An 18,010-nucleotide genomic window follows, 5' to 3' on the forward strand; every position below is an offset into this window, starting at 1 on the left:
GACATATCACATTTTCCTTTATTTTTACTATTTTCCACATTTTAGAATAACAGTAAAGACATCAAAACTATGAAATAACACAAATGGAATTATGCAGTGACCAAAAAAGTGTTAAACAAATCAAAACTATCTTATATTTTAGATTCTTTAAAGCAGCCGCCCTTTGCCTTGATGGAAAGGCAAAGGCATCAACTTCACTATTTATATTTGTCTAAAAAACTAATTTCAATAAGCCTTTAGATCAAAATGGCTTTAAGAGATTGAAAAACTCAATCAATGATCAACTTAACATTAGAGTTCAAGTGACAGGAGTGATGTCTTTGGGTGTAACAGCAAATTGGAGAATTGTTTAGCATTGGCAGAGTTCCTTGTAGTTCTGAAAAGAAAACATTCCACCATGCGTCATGCAGTGCTTATAGTTAAAAATTAAAACTCCATCATGGCATGGTATCTGTATATCTACACTGGAAAACTGACAAACTAGTTAAGTTATTTCATCTTGTATCCAGGCTTATCAAGCTTATTGTAGGATTTTTTTTTTTTTGGTGAAATCAAACTGCACTGGCAGATAATTTTACCGATTTCAACAAATCAAACAAACAGACAAACTCAGCCCTAACAGACTTTTTTTGATCAGGATAATGTAACTTGTTTCAGGACATTTACTTGGTAAAAGTGAAATTGTCTTTTAGAAAGTTTCTTGTTTCAAGATTTTCTTCATTGATGATTTCTTGAAAGAAGTCATATTGGAATGTGAAATTTATAGAAACCAGTAAGATTATCCGCCAGTACAGTGAGATATTTTGACTAAAAATGTCATGAAATAAGCTTGATAGGTCTGGAAACAAGATAAAATCACTTGACAACTTGTCATGTTTTGCAGTGTAGGAGGATGACTGAATAGAGAACATCCCACCCATCAACACCACCACCACCTTGAAAACCTTTCAACCAAGTAGACAAATTGATCATGCGTTGTATCATTACATCTCCTGAAATATTCAGTTTGATGGTACATCCATTACTCTTTTTATATTCTGTGTGCACCATAATTGCATGATTTACACCCAGGCAGGGGGCCGCAATGCAGGCATGCATGGTGTGGATAATGGACTGTTTATGGTGTTGTGTGTAGGCTACTAAAATACTGAAACAAAATGAGATTGTAAAAGATGAGCATGTGGATGCCTTGGATTTATACTCTGCAGGGGATGATGAGGGAAGGAGAGAAAGAGAGAGAAAGAGGGAGAGTTGAGGATGTTTTGCAGGGTTGGAAAAGCGGCACATTAAGAGATGCACCAAACAGAGATGGAGAAAGGGGGAGGAGGGAGACAAGGAGAGAGAGAAAGAAAGGAAGAGAAAGACTGGAGGAAAAATCAACTGAGATAAAAACGGAGGAATCTCTCCCCTCAGACTGCTTTCCACCCACACAGTATAAATATGAACAGAAAAAGCACAAAAAAATCCAACATCTTGGATGCTATTGCTCCTATAACTGAAGGACAAAACACCTCTTATGTTTTTCCTCCAGTTTGTGCCTCATGTACGTTAGTTGAGATCAGGTGTGTGTGTGTGTGTGTGTGTGTGTGTGTGTGTGTGTGTGTGTGTGTGTGTGTGAATGATAGAGAGACAGAGAGAAAGAAAGATACTATGTTTCTGTTTCTGTGCTTGGGCGTGCCTATGTTTGTGTTCTTACATTTTTGAGTTTTTTCCTTAACATAACATTTTTGCTCACTATTGCTCACTTTCAGTGGCTAAAAGAAATCTCTATCTGTCCAAAACAAAAACCCACTGCTCCTCAAGCTACTGTAGAGAGGGAGGGAGAGAAATGGACGGAGAGATGGATTGCGACAGAGACAAAAAAGAAGGAAGAGGCAGAGAGGCAGAGTGGAAAAAGAAACAAAAAGGAAGAAAATGAAAGAGACAGATAGAGATAGAAATGGTAAGGAAAGATCAGTTTCCTCATTAATTAGAGTTTCTTTGTAGAAGCCATGAAGTGGATGGCTGGCTAACTGTGGGCCCTGGGCTGTCAAACAATACAACAAGATATGTTGATTTGCAGCCAAGTAATGACAGGCCCTCTTGCAGAGAAAATATACGAGTTGCCATTGTGTAAATCCCTATCAAGCATCTCTCATGTAGTAAAACCACAATGGCCGTTACAATTAAACAATTGTTTTTCGATTTTTGTCATGTGGAGCCATATTCCAGCATAAAACTCATGTTTGACTAGTTGTAAACCCATTCCTTTTACAGCATAAAAATTTTAAATTTTGTGGTGGATTGAGCCAGGCTGATGGACAGTACCTACTATTGCTATTGGTACCTACTATTGCTTGCTATTGGTTATTTATGCATCAAGTTGTCTATTCTTGCCATAAGGGCAGAATGTATATTAGCTGTTTAGAGGCACTCCAGCAGTATTGGACATTATTTACACCGGGGATTGAACCAGCAAACAGCAGACAGTATACAGATGTCCCCATTTTAAAAGCTCACTTTTTACCGCATGCTCACTGACTGCTTCACTTTTGCGTCACCCCAAAGAGGAATTGTTTGCAAAATCAAGTTTTGCTCTCATTTCAGCTGTTGGAAGTGACAAAGAAAGGCCTGGCAGCTAATTGGTTGAGAGACATTATATTTTCTTTTGCAATATACTTTGGTTCTACTGTGTAACACTGCCTGTAGTAGTAGAATAGATGCAGGATAAATGCATGAAAGGGACTTGTGCAATGGCTACAGCTGTATCAGTTCTATACCACAAGGCTTTGGTTTGAGATGAGAAAAATTGGATCCTTTAGGAGTCAGTATAGCAAAATGTAAATTACTAACCTCATTTGCTCTTTTTTCCAAACAGTCCAATTGGCAGTGGCTCATAAAAGCGAGCCTTCTGTGCACTGCATCTATCATTATGTAATAGCTACACTTGAAAAGGGAAGATTGCATTAGCCTCCACTGAACTGAATCTCCAGGAACTCATGACTGTTTTTTAGGCTTCATTATCAGCCAATGCTCTTTTTTTTTACACTCCTCCCCCAACCCCTGCCACCCGTGCCTCATAAAAATATATATATTGCAAAGCGTGGCGGTTTAACAGGTCAGGGTGGCAGAGGGGCGCCGGTGCTCATTTTTATGTAAGGCCTCCGTGCGAAGAGGCCTTGGCAGGAAAACCTCCCTCTGAGGGAACACTAATCTCTCCCCAACGTCTGGGCCCACTAAACACACACAGACAGCTCCATCAATCCGTGTGCTAACACACACTTAAAAAAAACACACACACAGGTAGGCACACACAAACATGAGCATACCTGTATACTTGTACTGTCAGAAAGGTATATCTTGCTTACAAAATATCTTCAATCTTGGTGGGTGTGTGTGTGTGTGTGTGTGTGTGTGTGTGTGTGTGTGTGTGTGTGTGTGTGTGTGATTGCATTTCTGTTTTTGCAGCAACCGGGGCTGAAATGAAATGTGCATCTACAGTACTATAAATGCATGGCATGTTATTTCTCTTGTACATTTAACTCAGAATCAGGCAGGATGATTGTAACACATTTTGCCTCAGCACCTATAACTCAGACTTTGACACAAAGTACCCACATTTGTCTACAAATAGCAATAATTTCAACCTCTATTATAATATCACAGACTTCATGACTTGATGTCAAATACAAGCAGTTTCATTGTTACAACCTACCCCAATACCGGGGTAAGTTGTAACACTAGCTGGGGTAAGTTTTAACAATAAGGGGAAAGAAGCACAAATTGAGCCCACACTATACAATTTTAATTAGAACAGTTGAAGACAACATGACTGTCAGTCAATGTGTAAGTGTGTATGTGTGTGGGTGTGTGTTTTTGACTGTGCTGATCCTTTTCAACTGAACCACTGTAACATCACTTAACTGCACATACATACTGTATATGGGTTGACTTTTGAACGAAATCAACTTAAAACTCAGTCAATTAAACATAAATCTTAATTGACTTAATAACGTCAAGAGAGAGAGGGACAGAGGGACAGAGAGAGAGAGACAGAGAAAAGTTTAGGAAGAGCAGGAAACAAAGATAGAGAAAAGAAGGGGATAGCAAGCCACACACCTCACCACACACCTCACCGAGGCAAATTCAGGTCAGTCAGTCAGTCAGTGAGGTAACACTTAGTGAGATGATGCGCTTCGTCAGATGGCCTCTAGAGGGCGTTTTTGACTGTGAGATGCTGTGTTTCCCATATAGAGGCACAAAATCTAAAGTTGCTCAGTGGAAATGAATTGGAGATGTACAGACAGCAGACCAGCAGCATCAAACTCAATCCACAGAGTCTGCAGACAGTGACTCGTCTTCGCTGCCGTACAAACTTTAACGGTAGGTGACGTCAACTTGTGGTATTTAAGTAACGTTAGTGGAATTAGGTAATTTAACCTTGTCACAGTGCTTCAGTGCATAGAATTGAGCATGCGCCGTGGGTCTGTACAGGATCTGTGCTGTCACATCACAGAAACTCCTTGTGTGTGTGTGTGTGTGTGTGTGTGTGTGTGTGTGTGTATCCTTCAAATCAGATACAGGTTAAGTCAGGTTACTGAGGCCATTTTACATGCATAGGATGCCTGTGACTGCCTTGTTACTTTTTATATTGAATCTTTTTGAAAAAAAAATACAAAGCCACCCATATTCCCGAAAGGGCATGACATTCAGATCTCCATTACAGTGTTTGTGCAAGATTCCTGTAAAATACGCCCTTGTACAATACTATCATTTGAGGCATGGGATAGTCATTTTACAAATAATGGTGGGTTGTTAGAGAAGTGTGATATTCAGTGAAATTCAGTGCAATTATCCAACCCAATACCACAATAAAATGTGGAGTGTGGACCTACTGCAGAGTGGGGATTACTCACTGATACGTGTACACACACACACACACACACACACACACACACACACTGGCGTGCACACACATGCACACAGACAGAAACTCAAACACTCTCTTTCTCTCTCACACTCCTACACAGTCATACAGTCATGCACACACTCTGTCCCTGTCTCTCTCTCGCTCTGTCTCTGTTTCTGTTTCTGCCTTAGACACACACACACACACACACACACACACACACCCTGTACTGGTCTCTGTGTGCGAGCCAGCAGCCCTCTCAGAGAGAAGCACCACTCTTCTGAAGCGCTCCTGAACTTGCAGCCCTCAAGCAGACGTGGGCTCTGATTTCCCCTCATCAGAGGATGTGTTAAGTGTGAGGGAATACCTTCATGTGAAGAACACACCTTGAGAGTGGAATTCACAATGTGAGACTAGCTCACATTGTGGGAGACGTTTGAGGTTCATGGTGAAAACTCGGGAGGAGACATTCTCATATTCTGTTAAAGGAATACACAAAGCTTTTTGGGAGATTTGGGGACTGACCTGTTAAGTGATGAGAACATAGACACCAAAATCATCCGTGTGTCCCCAGTAGATCATTCACTAAAGTGCTTCATGGTAACACTTTAGCATTTTTTTTTTGCCTAAAAAGCGTACTGAAGAAGGGCGTCATGCCCGAAACGTCTGTCTCTGCAATAAATTTAAATTAATTAATTGGAGTGCTGTCCTGGAGTATTTCGTAACACTTTAGCATATCCAAAGTAAAAAGACCAACATTTAAGTAATAAGCAGTTGTTTTTGGTTTTTATTTTATGGCCTGTAAGATTCATAAATTTAAAAAAATGAAATATAGCTGCATGGCTGATTCCTTAGCTACTTTCAAACAAAGTAAAGGCAAGTCTAAGAAGCCTACATACCAAATTTGGTGTTCATTTTTTTTCATAAGAAGAAGATTTTTGGAGGTTGTTCAGCATGATCATACACATAACGTGTACCAAGTTTCACATCTCTACGACTAACAGAACAGCGGGGCTGAGCCTTAGACTTTGGGACCTTACTATAGCGCCCCCCATGGGCCAATTCGTGCCATTTTTTGTATGCGCAGTGGAACCCTAAATATCATTAACTCAATATAGCTGATGTAGCCAGGTTTAGTCTTGGAACTATTTCAGTAAACATGTATTCATCCGCTGTGCACTGATTTTTAGATGTAAACAGTCATTTCCCACCTCCTTCACTTAAACAGGGAAAGTAATCCCTAGTAGTTTAAAACAGTTCTCATTTTTTTTTAGATAATGCTAGTCACATACTATCATTCAGCATAGTGTATACTAAAGCGTCGTGGGTTTGTCACCAACTACTCATCTCTCGAAATCGGTGCACTTGCCTTTCTTGTCCCACCATCTTCTTGTTCTCCTCGAAAAATCACAACAATACTGCACTCCCATTCTCTTCTAGTAATATCAAATACAGTCAAGACGTTTCAGCACAACCTTGATCCACATTCGGCTTTGCTTTGATTTCACTACGCTGAGTCAGAAATAAAGATGTTGCACACACACACTCCATTTCACTATACCTTACCATACAGCGTGTTCTCCTCACTCAGCTCAGCAGAAGATAAAGAGGTCAGAGAACTATAAGACCCGAATGTGTCATCAAGAGACGAAACCCATTGACAGTGAAAGCCAATTAGAATGATTGTCTTGCAAGACTTAAAGCCTTGAAGGACAGGATTCATTGATGTAAAATAATCTCTTTCCAACCCTCAGATCAAACATCAAAACATGTGAATTATTCTCCACACAAAAACAAATTATGGATTTAGGCCATAAATGAAGCATTTGCTGGTTAGAGAGATTATCTCATAAAAACCCAAAAGGTCACACATTTGATCCTGGCAGCAACCAAAATGTCCTTAAGCAAGACACTGAACTCTCACCTGCTCACTTAAGGACAGATAAGAGGATTAACAGTGTCAGCTAAATGACTATAATGTAAATGTAAAATGGATTGTAATGCATTTAAGCCCTTGTGCAGTTGTCTCGCATGCTGTCTGTCCTTGTATCGATAGTTCATTCGGTCAATTCAGTTCACTGGAGAGCGACGAAATATATTCAAGACGTAAACAACAGCAGTAGTGAGGAGACATGACGGAAATACGTTTTAAGTTGATTTTCTACCAAGCAATCTTCAGGCTGAAAGAGAGACGATCCTCCCACTACCATCACATCTCTCTCTCTCTCTCTCTCTCTCTCTCTCTCTCACTCTCAGTTGCTGCAGGGGCAACTAAACACGAGTGGTGGTTTTGATTTAGGACCAGAGCAAAGCAAAAAGTGGGTCATCATGTTTTTATTCAGACTTTGAGATGGAGAATAAAGGGCTGATGGAGGGAATATTAAGCGTTAGTTACAGACAGACAGACAGACAGACAGACAGACAGACAGACAGACAGACAGACAGACAGGCAGGCAGGCAGGCAGGCAGGCAGGCAGGCAGGCAGGCAGGCAGGCAGGCAGGCAGGCAGACAGACAGACAGACAGACAGACAGGCAGGCAGGCAGGCAGACAGGCAGACAGACAGGCAGACAGACAGATAACTGTTTGAAAATGCATTGGACAGCCAGCCTGCGTCTGTTTGCTTGAGGACAGGACAGTAGCCCACAGTGGAATTCACAATAACCAGAACATTGCAGAGCAACCTCAATGCATTTCAAACAGCTCTGGCTCCAGTGTGTGTGTATGTGTGTGTGTGTGTGTGTGTGCGTGTGTGTGTGTGCATGTACCTGCATGCGTATAGGTGTGTGTGTTTTTTGTGTGAGCCTCTTTTAGTGTCTTTTAGTGCGCAAAAACATCATGTGACCCTGAGTCCACTCGGCACTTGTCTGCCACCTCAACTCACTCCTCCTTTAGTTTAAATAAACAGTGTTTGCTCCATCGCACACTGAAATGACACAGCGGCCACCTCATAGGGGAGCTGAGTGTGTGTGTGTGTGTGTCTGTGTCTGTGTCTGACTGTGTTTGTGTGAATAATGACAGTGCACCCGAGATGACAGCGTTTGCTGATATTCATGGGAGTTGCACAGTGTTTGGGTGATATACTTCTGCTTTTTTGAGGGCACTTGAGTTTAGAAAATGCAGGGAGTAAAAGAAGAGCTGCTGCCATGATGATTAAACTACTCCTTTCTCTCTCAGTTTACTCTCCGCTGCTGCCACACTGAAGGTATATTCAGGGTATAAGTACTAAACAGAGTTGGAAAGATTCTGTTCAAACTGTAATCTGCTGTATTTCCTTGCAGGTTACTGATTACCTGCTTGAAATCAGTGATGTAATCCACTGGAATACTCAAATTTATTAACACTGATTACTTTGTTACTTTTGAGCTACTTTTTTTACCTTTAAGATTTGCTCTTTTTTTAATGTCATTTTATGAGTTGATAATGCCATTTTACCTGACAAATTATATATTTTTTTGTGTTTCATGTGAAGCACATTGCATTTGCCTTGTGTATGAAGTGTGCTATATAAATAAAGTTTGCCTTGTGTTGCCTTTTTCAGCAACACTCGTCTTCACACAGAAATTTATATCTGGGAGCTTCCCATTACATGTGCCTGCACAATCCACAGAATATGAAGTTGAACAATTTATTCTAATTTACAAACTGTTATCTCAATAGGGCTATTAGTCATATAAATCTCTATGAAGATCAGCTATATTAAATTACTCTCTGCCCTTCAAATGTTTTTGAGTAATTCAACAAGTAATCGCCTATTGTTCTTTTCCAAAAGTATCTGTAATATGATTACTGTGTTTAAATGCTTATGAATCAGATTACTGATATTCTGCTGCATGTAATCAGCTGTCCTCCATCCCTGATACACACCAGTCACTTCCAGTTTGTTTGTTTTCTTTTTCCTTCACTGATTTTGTTTCGGGGTTGAAAAGAAAGGAGCAAAGGCAATGCACTTAAGATTACTTGTCTTTCTACAACCAAAACAGGCTGGAGGTGCTCTGCTCAAAAACTAAAGAAAGACAGAATGAGGTGCAAAAGCCTTAAAAAAAACCTTTGAAAACGAGCCACCTCTCCTGAATATCCAACTGTCCCACAAATGCAAATGCAGATGAAGGCAGAACAGCCAGAACATGTTCATTGTGGCTCCTGAATACAGACATTATGTTTTTTGAGAGTGCTGGCTATTGTTCCCGTTTTTCAACAGTATGTTATTAAAAATGCACTCTTTGCAAAATGTTACTAACAAAAACAAAACTTGACCGCTCAGAATAAATTGTCTGAGCACCATGAGAGATTTATAACGTGAGCACCTGCACAGATGGGCTTATTAAGGGGTTAATTGCTTTGTCACCTCCCTCTGCTGTGTGTTCCATCTTTAAATAACCTTTGAGAGAGAAAATTAGTGTGGAGGTGAAAAGCAAATAATCATTTTCATACAACAACAGATTATATCACAGCTTGGTCGCTCTCTTTTTTTGACAAATCCAAACTGATGCGCAGGACTTAGGATCAGCCTGCAGGTTAGAGAGGTAGAACCATAGAGATATAACACATGTTATATCTACGTGTTATATCTCTATGGGTAGAACTGTGATGGGAATGTTGGTGGTTTGAATCCCTGGAGCGTTTAGGAACATCTGGACGGAGGAAGGGAGCAGGAAGAGCTTTCCCTCTGAAACAACTACAGTCACACTTGACAGAGCCGCAAGAAAAGATTATGGTTTTACTGGGCAGCTCCCACTGCCACCATCACTACACACACACACGCACACACACACACACACACTCCAAGACAAAAAGACCAAAACTAGGTATTAAAAATTTTGTCATAAGCTGAAATAAACTCAAACTAAACTAAAACTACCTATTCTACCTAGAAAACTAAAATGAAATAAAAACGTGAAATGTTTTTAGGTTTTGTCTTTTCGTTTAGGCTAAAAAAGAGAATACAATTTTGGGCAGAGAATTTTGAACTGGTCCCAAATTTTACAAATTAATGTGAACAAATTTAAAAAATAATTTATTTTTTTGTCTGCATTACAAAATACCTGTTGCAAACATATACAAAATGCCTTATATCATTATAATGAAAAATACCACCCCTACCAAAAATACAAAAACTAGAACTGAAACAAAAAACCCAGCACAAATAAATAAAAATTAATAAAAACTTAACTAAAACTAACAAACCCTCACTGAAAACTAACTAAAACTTAAAATAAAGATTGAAAACTACAAAAAAACAAAAAATCCCAAACTATAATAACTCTGACAAACCAACATAAGTTTATATTTATTTTGAAGGTGTAAAAGGATTACTGTATTCTGATCTATAATATAATCGGAAAGTTGGAAAAGCTTCTTAACTTTTGGCAAGTCCAAATTTGTATGTTTTGTGAATGCTAACCTTGATGGAGACTAGATCTCTGTAATCTAGAAGCACTGTGCAGCATGTACATAATACTGTTTAATTAAAACCTTATTAAAATAATGTCAAAGTTCTCCAAAGCAAACTAGACTTAGCTAACTTCAGCACTAACCATGTGGTCCCTCGGCTGACAACTGCAAGTTATGGCGCATGGGTCACTTTGCATTTCTTATCTTTTTTTTTGAGCTATCAGAAAGACTAATTAAGTATTAAATGTTATGAAATATTCAGGGGGCTTTCCAAGTGAATCTGGATGTCCCTGAAGACTTGTATTCCATCTTATCTCATGTACAGACACACACACACACACACACACACACACACACACACACACACACACAGACACACAAAGACACACCCACACACAACTCTATCTCTCTCTCTGGCTTTAAAGCCTAGCTGCAGGGACGACTTGGTACCAGTGGTGTTTGGGATTTGAGAGCAGAGTGAAGCAGAAACATACTGTTCGTAAGCCCAGAACCCACGCATGCAGCTCTAAAATATCATAGGGGAGGAAACGTTTTCATCAGTGAGACATTTAGCTTCACATCTTACGCAGTGAGCTGACGCTCTCCACCAGACCCACTTGCAATTAGTTCATCAGCAGAGTAAGCTGCAATTCCTGGATCACCATCATTACAGGCAACCAATCCGTGACTTAGAGTGACTGTTCGCCATATTAAATCTCAAACTGACTCGTAAATGAACGTTCACAGTTAGTGAGAGAATGTGCCTACCATCGCTACTTTATTAAATAACACTCTTCACTTACCAATACCAATTTCACATGCTGTGCCGTATGTTTTCATATGTTGTAAAGTCCGTATCTTACCTGTCCAGTATTCATGAACAACTTTTTCTCTTGAAGATGAAGTACTTTTTGATAGTTCACCCACACTGAAGTGAAATACCGAAATACATTGGTACTTTGGTACGCCTACACCTGGAGACGGGTAAAATATATGTATATATATATATGTATATATATATATATACATATATATATCATGAAACGGTGTCAGAGAGTAAAGGTCACAACCTCCAAGGATTGTTTTTAAAGTCCCCATGAAATTAACTCAAATGCTGCAGTAGTAGGTGTATACATTTCTAACCAATAAAACCATCAGTTTTTTTAACAGTCCCGCCACTCTGCACCCCTGCCTTTCTCTCCCTGACTCTATTCCATTGGTTTAGACTTTTGAATGATCCCTCACTGCGTTATGTCCCGCCCCAACATCAAATCAAGGAAGTAAAGCCATTTCTTGGGGCCTTTAAATATCTTTCCTTTATTTTCGAAATCAGGTGAGACAGTCGCTTGTCGTATAGAGTGTGGTTATAACAGAACGCTGTCTTGGGAATATCAATATGGCAGTGAATATGGATAGTAAAGAATGCATATGGGTGTGAGCCACAACATCCAGAGAATAGATGACCCTGGAATAATAATGTGCTAGGCAAGGAAATAAGAGCTAAGGAGAAAAGGAAGGTTGTTTTTTAACAAGACAGGAGCATTTCAGAGCAAGTAGAGGAGGGAGATATAGGGGAGAGGGGGGGCATGAAGGGACATACTGGAGCCGAAATGCCAAGCATATGGGAAGACGCAATCTCGAGAAGCAATTCAATTTTGTCCTTGACTTAGCAGCGGCACATGAAGGCTGCAGAGTGGCTGCATTAACATATGCTCTACTTTAATGAGAGAGGGACAGATGGTAGCCCATCGTTTGGGTTTCTATCTCAACTGTGGCGTTCACAGGCTCCCGTGACTTTGCGGCAGAGAGGGAATACTGGCCAGGGATCGAGGGAGGGAAAGATAGAGAAAGGAAGAGAGGACGAGGGGAGGGAAGGGTGGAGAAAAAAAACAGGGGATGAGAGGGAGGGAAGGATGGAGAGAGGAAGAGAGGATGAGGGGAGGGAAGGATGGAGGAAGAAGAACAGAGGATGGAGGGAGGGAAGGATGATGAGAAAGAAATAGAGGATGGAAGGAGAGAAGGATGGAGAAAAGAGGAACTGAGGATAGAGGAAGGAACAGAGGATGAGGGGAGGGAAGGATGGAGAAAGAAGGAACAGAGAATAAGGGGAGGGAAGGATAATGAGAAAGAAGTAACAGAAGATGGAGGGAGGGACAGATATAGAGAAAGAAACAGAGGATGAGAGGGAGAGAAAGATGGAGAAAGAAGGAACAGAGAATAAGGGGAGGGAAGGATAATGAGAAAGAAGCAGGATGGAAGGAGAGAAGGATGGAGAAAGGAGGAACGGAGGATGGAGAAAGGCACAGAGGATGAATGTGCTGAACATGCTGAAAAAACACTTTTCAGCAAGCACTTGACAACCAAGTTCAATGCTGAACAAGTCCAAAATGTTTTAAAAATTAATGTTAAAACAGCTTTGGAAACTGTTTTGAACTGATTTCAGGAAGATATTTAGGTCCTGATTTCACAAATTAGTAGTTAGCAGCTATGAACAACTATGGATTTTAAATTTTTACCCACTTCAAACACATATATGAGTAATCGAACAATTAACAATCTATTTAGAATCCATTTATAATATGATTATTGTGTCGTTTTTTTAGTAACTCCAACAAATACAGTTTCAGACCGGAAAGCAAAGGCAACGTATGAATGCGTGTGTACTGTGCAGGCCGTTGCGAGGCTAAAGCAAAATCCGTCCTGCTCAAAGGCGGACTAAAACCAGAGCTTTTAGCATATATAGGAGTGTCGACTCATATAACAAATGGACTCTCAAAGTGCCCTTTTCAGGACAACTCTATATTGGTCTTTAGCCCAGAGTGGTTGCTTATATGAATCACAGTGTGGCCAGGCCTCATCTGAAGGTCAGCCATATAGCGGCTGGATCAAACAGGGGGTTCACACAACACAGAGCCTTATCATTATTCACTGCCGAGCCGCCGGGAGAGCAGTGACGCTAAAACCCCAACATTTATTATGGCTGCCCTTGACGCTCAACACAGCCGCTATAAAGTCGTAGAGCATAATAAAAATGACACCCAGGCACAGCGGACCTCTGCGACCGTCTCGGCCCGAGTCAGAGTGGCATACACGCATTTCCACTTTAGGCATTTAGCTGATGCTCTTATCCAGAGCGGGAGGAGGGAGGGGTCCGGTCTTGTGCTCAAGGACACTTCGGCAGTTGATAGACACATCGGCTAATACAGGATTCGAACCTTTGACCTTCCGGTTACAGGGCGGTCTGACTGACTGCCAGGCCACCATGCCACTGCGTTCGTAAGAAAGCAAGCAAGTAAACGCACAAGCACACCTACATGTACGCACACAAGGACATTAACACACTCAAACACATCTAGCAAATTGCCTCCTTTTCTAAAGCCCTCTTGATTCACTTACAGTAACATTGTGTGTAATGAGCAATGACTTAAATAGAGCCCAATTGCTCTAGTTAAAAAAAAAAAAAAAGAAACATCAAGAAAAAAAAACCTATCAAGCTTCCATTGAGCAGCAGTAATCAAAGCCAGGGCTAAGAGCTCTGATTTGTTTTGAGAAAGTGGAACCATACCAGCAGTGTTTTCTCTCTCACCAAGGAAAATATTGATCAGATTAATTTCTGAATGTGCAGTAACAGCAATCTACAGTCTATGATGTTATCAGCAGTGGCATTTAATTGCCCTCACTGCAATATCTGTATCTGTACTATACAGATAGTTTCTTTGTCAATTGAACTACAGAGCACATCAAGGGAACATGGACTGGGGAAGGCTTTGGTGTAAAAGTTAGATGCATTCACGGTCAGTCTCACAGCGATGTGATCTAAAAAATTTGATCTTTAGAATCAGAGCTCAAAAAATGTATCTTAAGAATCAGAACTCAAAAATTGTATCTTTAGAATCAGAACTCAAAAATGATATATTTAGAATCAGAATGATCTTTAGAATCAGAACTGATAAATTTGATCTTTTGAAGTAGAACTGAAAAATTTGATCTTTAGAATCAGAGCTCAAAAATTTGATCTTAAGAATCAGAACTCAAAAATTTTACCTTAAGAATCAGAACTCAAAAATTGTATCTTTAGAATCAGAACTCAAAAATGCTATATTTAGAATCAGAACGATCTTTAGAATCAGAACTCAACAATTAGATCTTTTGAAGCAGAACTAAAAAATGTGATCTTTAGAATCAGAACTCAAAAATTAGATCTTTAGAATCAGAACTCAAAAACTTGATCTTTAGAATCAGAACTCAACAATTCGAACTTATGAATCAGAGCTCAAAAATTTGATCTTTAGAATCAGAGGTCAAAAGTGGCATTGAAATAGCAAGTGTAACCGTAAGCCGTTGTGGCCTTGTTTCAGTGCCGAGTAAATGTGGAAAATTTGATTCCAAGCAATGACATAACCATGAAATGTTTTCTTGGCCTTGAGCTTCTGGTGGTGACATACTATGGTAAATGGTTAGGGTGTCTATCCACAGCAGGTGACACAGTATTCAGTGTCAAGCACAGGACAGAATACTGGATATACTGTTATACAGTTCCCATACATTGTATCTGTGTGGAACTTATAGAGCCTATACTGCCTTGGTCTGTATCTTACAGATTATGAATGTTGGCTGCTCTTACATTTTTTTTCTGAGACTCACAACCCCTGAAAGCATAAAATACTCATTAAATTCCATCCTCGCAAAACTAGGGCACACATTACCACAATTACAAGCACATCTATACCCATTGAAAGGTAACTGTGATTCCTGCCGGGTCCATAAAGTTGACAACAGTGTGACAGAGACAGATCGACAGAGAGAGCGCTCTCCTCTCTCTTGGCTTTTCACAAGGCACATTTATAACAGAACACATTTGCGGCTTTGAAGAGTAATATACAGGGAGATTCACTCGCTGAGGAGGACTGCTTTTTACTTGATGAATGCACTTGTCGCTGGTAAAATGTTGTTGCTTGCAAAGGTATCGATTTTTGTTCCTGCAGCCTTGGTCCCACAAGCCCCCTGCTCTAAAATCAGAGCAGCGGAACAAAAACCCGTGGAAACTAAAACACCACAGTCCCACAGGAAAACATGCACAATAAAGAAGGGTAGCAAACAAACAAAAAAACAACACTTCCAGATACAACAAGGACATTGTGGGGAGGCAGTAGATTACTCTCACATTGAATGGATTCCATTTCGGTGGCTGGAAAATACCTTCTATAATCCATATTCTCTTTAGCCACATTATGACAAAGCATTTTCCATTTGCTGCTGTGATAATATAGAAGCTCTTGTAATGATATGGTGCAGAGAAGGAGACCCCAAGGTGAGCGCGGGAAAGCCCATGTATCATAGCCACAGCCACTATCTTAGCACCCATTCACGAGCCATCAGTTCCCAGTAAAAATAAATTGCTGCACTTCACAGTTCAGTGGAGGGAAGCAGGCCTTTGTGTGAGGGGAAAACTCTGCCGGTGACCCTCGTTGTCGTTGTACACACTTGCCGCACATGCACACACATACATATGCACATAAAATAACACACACACATGCACACGCACACACACGTGCAGCCTTTTCCCTCCCTCATATAGTGAACATTACATCAAGAAGATGGGCTCGTCATGAGCCGTTTGATAAATTATGCCCTGCGGCCCGTGGGGCAGGCAGGGAGATAAAAAACAAGGCAGGAAGCCACCAGGCCAACAAGCCAGCCACCTAGCCAGCCTGTCAACCAGCCTGCTAGCCAGCCAGCTACACTGCGAAAAATCTCCATCTTAACAAGTCATTTAGTCTATTTATTGAGTCCTAAAATCTGCAAATGGGGTTAGATAATTTCACTTGTTTCCAGTGCAAATCAAGAATTTTGTAGAATCAAGTTTTCTTGATAGTAGTGCCTCTGACTTGTTTCAAGATGACACTAATTTCTAGAAATTTCCTTAAACAAGTGAAACTGCATTGGAAACAAGTGGAGTTATCTCACCCAATTGGCAGAATTTTTTTCTTGGTTTAAGAAAAATAAGATTTGAAGGCTGAATATGAGACTAAACGACTTGTTAAGATGGATGTTTTTTTGCAGTGTAAACACCTAGCTATCCATCCTTGAAGAGTGAAGCAGCAACAAATAAAGGCCAAGGCAGCAGCCAGGACCTCTGATGACTTGCACATGGACATAATAGAGTACATTGAAATCCTGAAGTGTGAGGAGCCACAGGGATTTCTTAACCTTTGTTTAACCAGGAAAGTCAACTGAGCACACATGCTCTATTCCAGCAACTCCCTGCTTCACATTCATACAATTACACACAGTCTCAACTGGGAGCTGCCCAGTACAACCACAGTCTTCTCCTGCTGGGAACTGAGTGGCTCCACTGGAGCAGCTGGGGGTTAAGTGCCTTGCTCAGTGGCACCTTGACAGTAGCTGCTGAGGGCTGAGGTCACTCTCCCCAACCTCAATTTCCCATCCAGTGATTCAAAATAATGACCTTGTGGTCACAAGCGTACTTCTCTAGCCTCTAGGCTACTGCTGCCTCCTCAAGAGACTCTCTCTCTCTCTCTCTCTCTCTCTCTCTCTCTCTCTCTCTCTCTCTCTCTCTCTCTCTCACACACACACACACACACACACACGCAATGGAAACACAAACACATTGAAAACAGAAAGCCTATCCATAAATGTATTAATTTACCACGGCAGTCTACTGAGTATAGGACAAGTGCAGCGTAGTACATCAGAAAGAAACAATTTACACAATTAAGAGCAGAGTTTAATTTATGTGCATACCTTCCTTCAGCAAAAACCATATATCTTAACTGTCTGTCTAGTTTCAACAAAAATGTTCTTTACTGGCATTGCAATTTCCCATTTCCAGAGTTCCATTTGTGTTGAAAATGTCATATATAATTGGACAGTCAGTTCAATTTATTTCAATCAATTAGACATGGGTCTTATACTGTAGGGTACATTGAATCCCAGTGAATATATTGGCACCTTTAGGCTGCGTCCACAGAGGGTGGGCTGCCTCTCTCTCTCTCTCTCTCTCTCTCTCTCTCTCTCTCTCTCTCTCTCTCTCTCTCTCTCCCTCTCTCTCCCACCTTGTCATGCCCCTGAGAGGGGTGAGAAAAAGATCGACAGCAAGACAGGGAGAGAGAATGAGAGAACAAGAAAGTAAGAGCATAAGAGTGGAAGTTAGTGCTTGGGTGAATAAAAGAAAGAGGAAGAGGGAATGATGCACAGCTCTCCTCTGAGGCCACCTGAACCATCCATCAGTGCTGCACTTTGACCTGTGGAGCTACGGTTTTCACTTTGTCACTGAGGAGCAGACGGGCCCAAAAAAAAAGCTTAAATATACTGGAGTCAGTACAAGTGCACTCATTGTGTTTCACCAGAGTCTTAAAGAACCTCAGAAGTAGACATATAGGATAAAAGTGCTGATAAAGACTTTATTTTCCCTAATGGTAAATTTGGCTTGCAGTAAGACATACACACAATAAACAAAATATACAAACTATAAATCAAAGCGATCCTCATTTCTTTAAGTGCTCAACATGTATTCATGTAGTTGTGTTTTTGCCCAGGTTTGAACTCACATAAAGCTTTCAATCACATTAACAAGCCAAAAGAGCAGTAGTTTGCAGGTTTCCATCGCTTTAGATGGTTTCAGAGAATCGCACACAATTTGAGGTTGAACCCGGTTCAACTCGAACACAGAACGCGCCACTGACTGGATTTTCTATGGTACCATAGC

Source organism: Centroberyx gerrardi, chromosome 18 (assembly GCF_048128805.1).
Source record: "Centroberyx gerrardi isolate f3 chromosome 18, fCenGer3.hap1.cur.20231027, whole genome shotgun sequence".
Classification (NCBI taxonomy): domain Eukaryota; kingdom Metazoa; phylum Chordata; class Actinopteri; order Beryciformes; family Berycidae; genus Centroberyx; species Centroberyx gerrardi.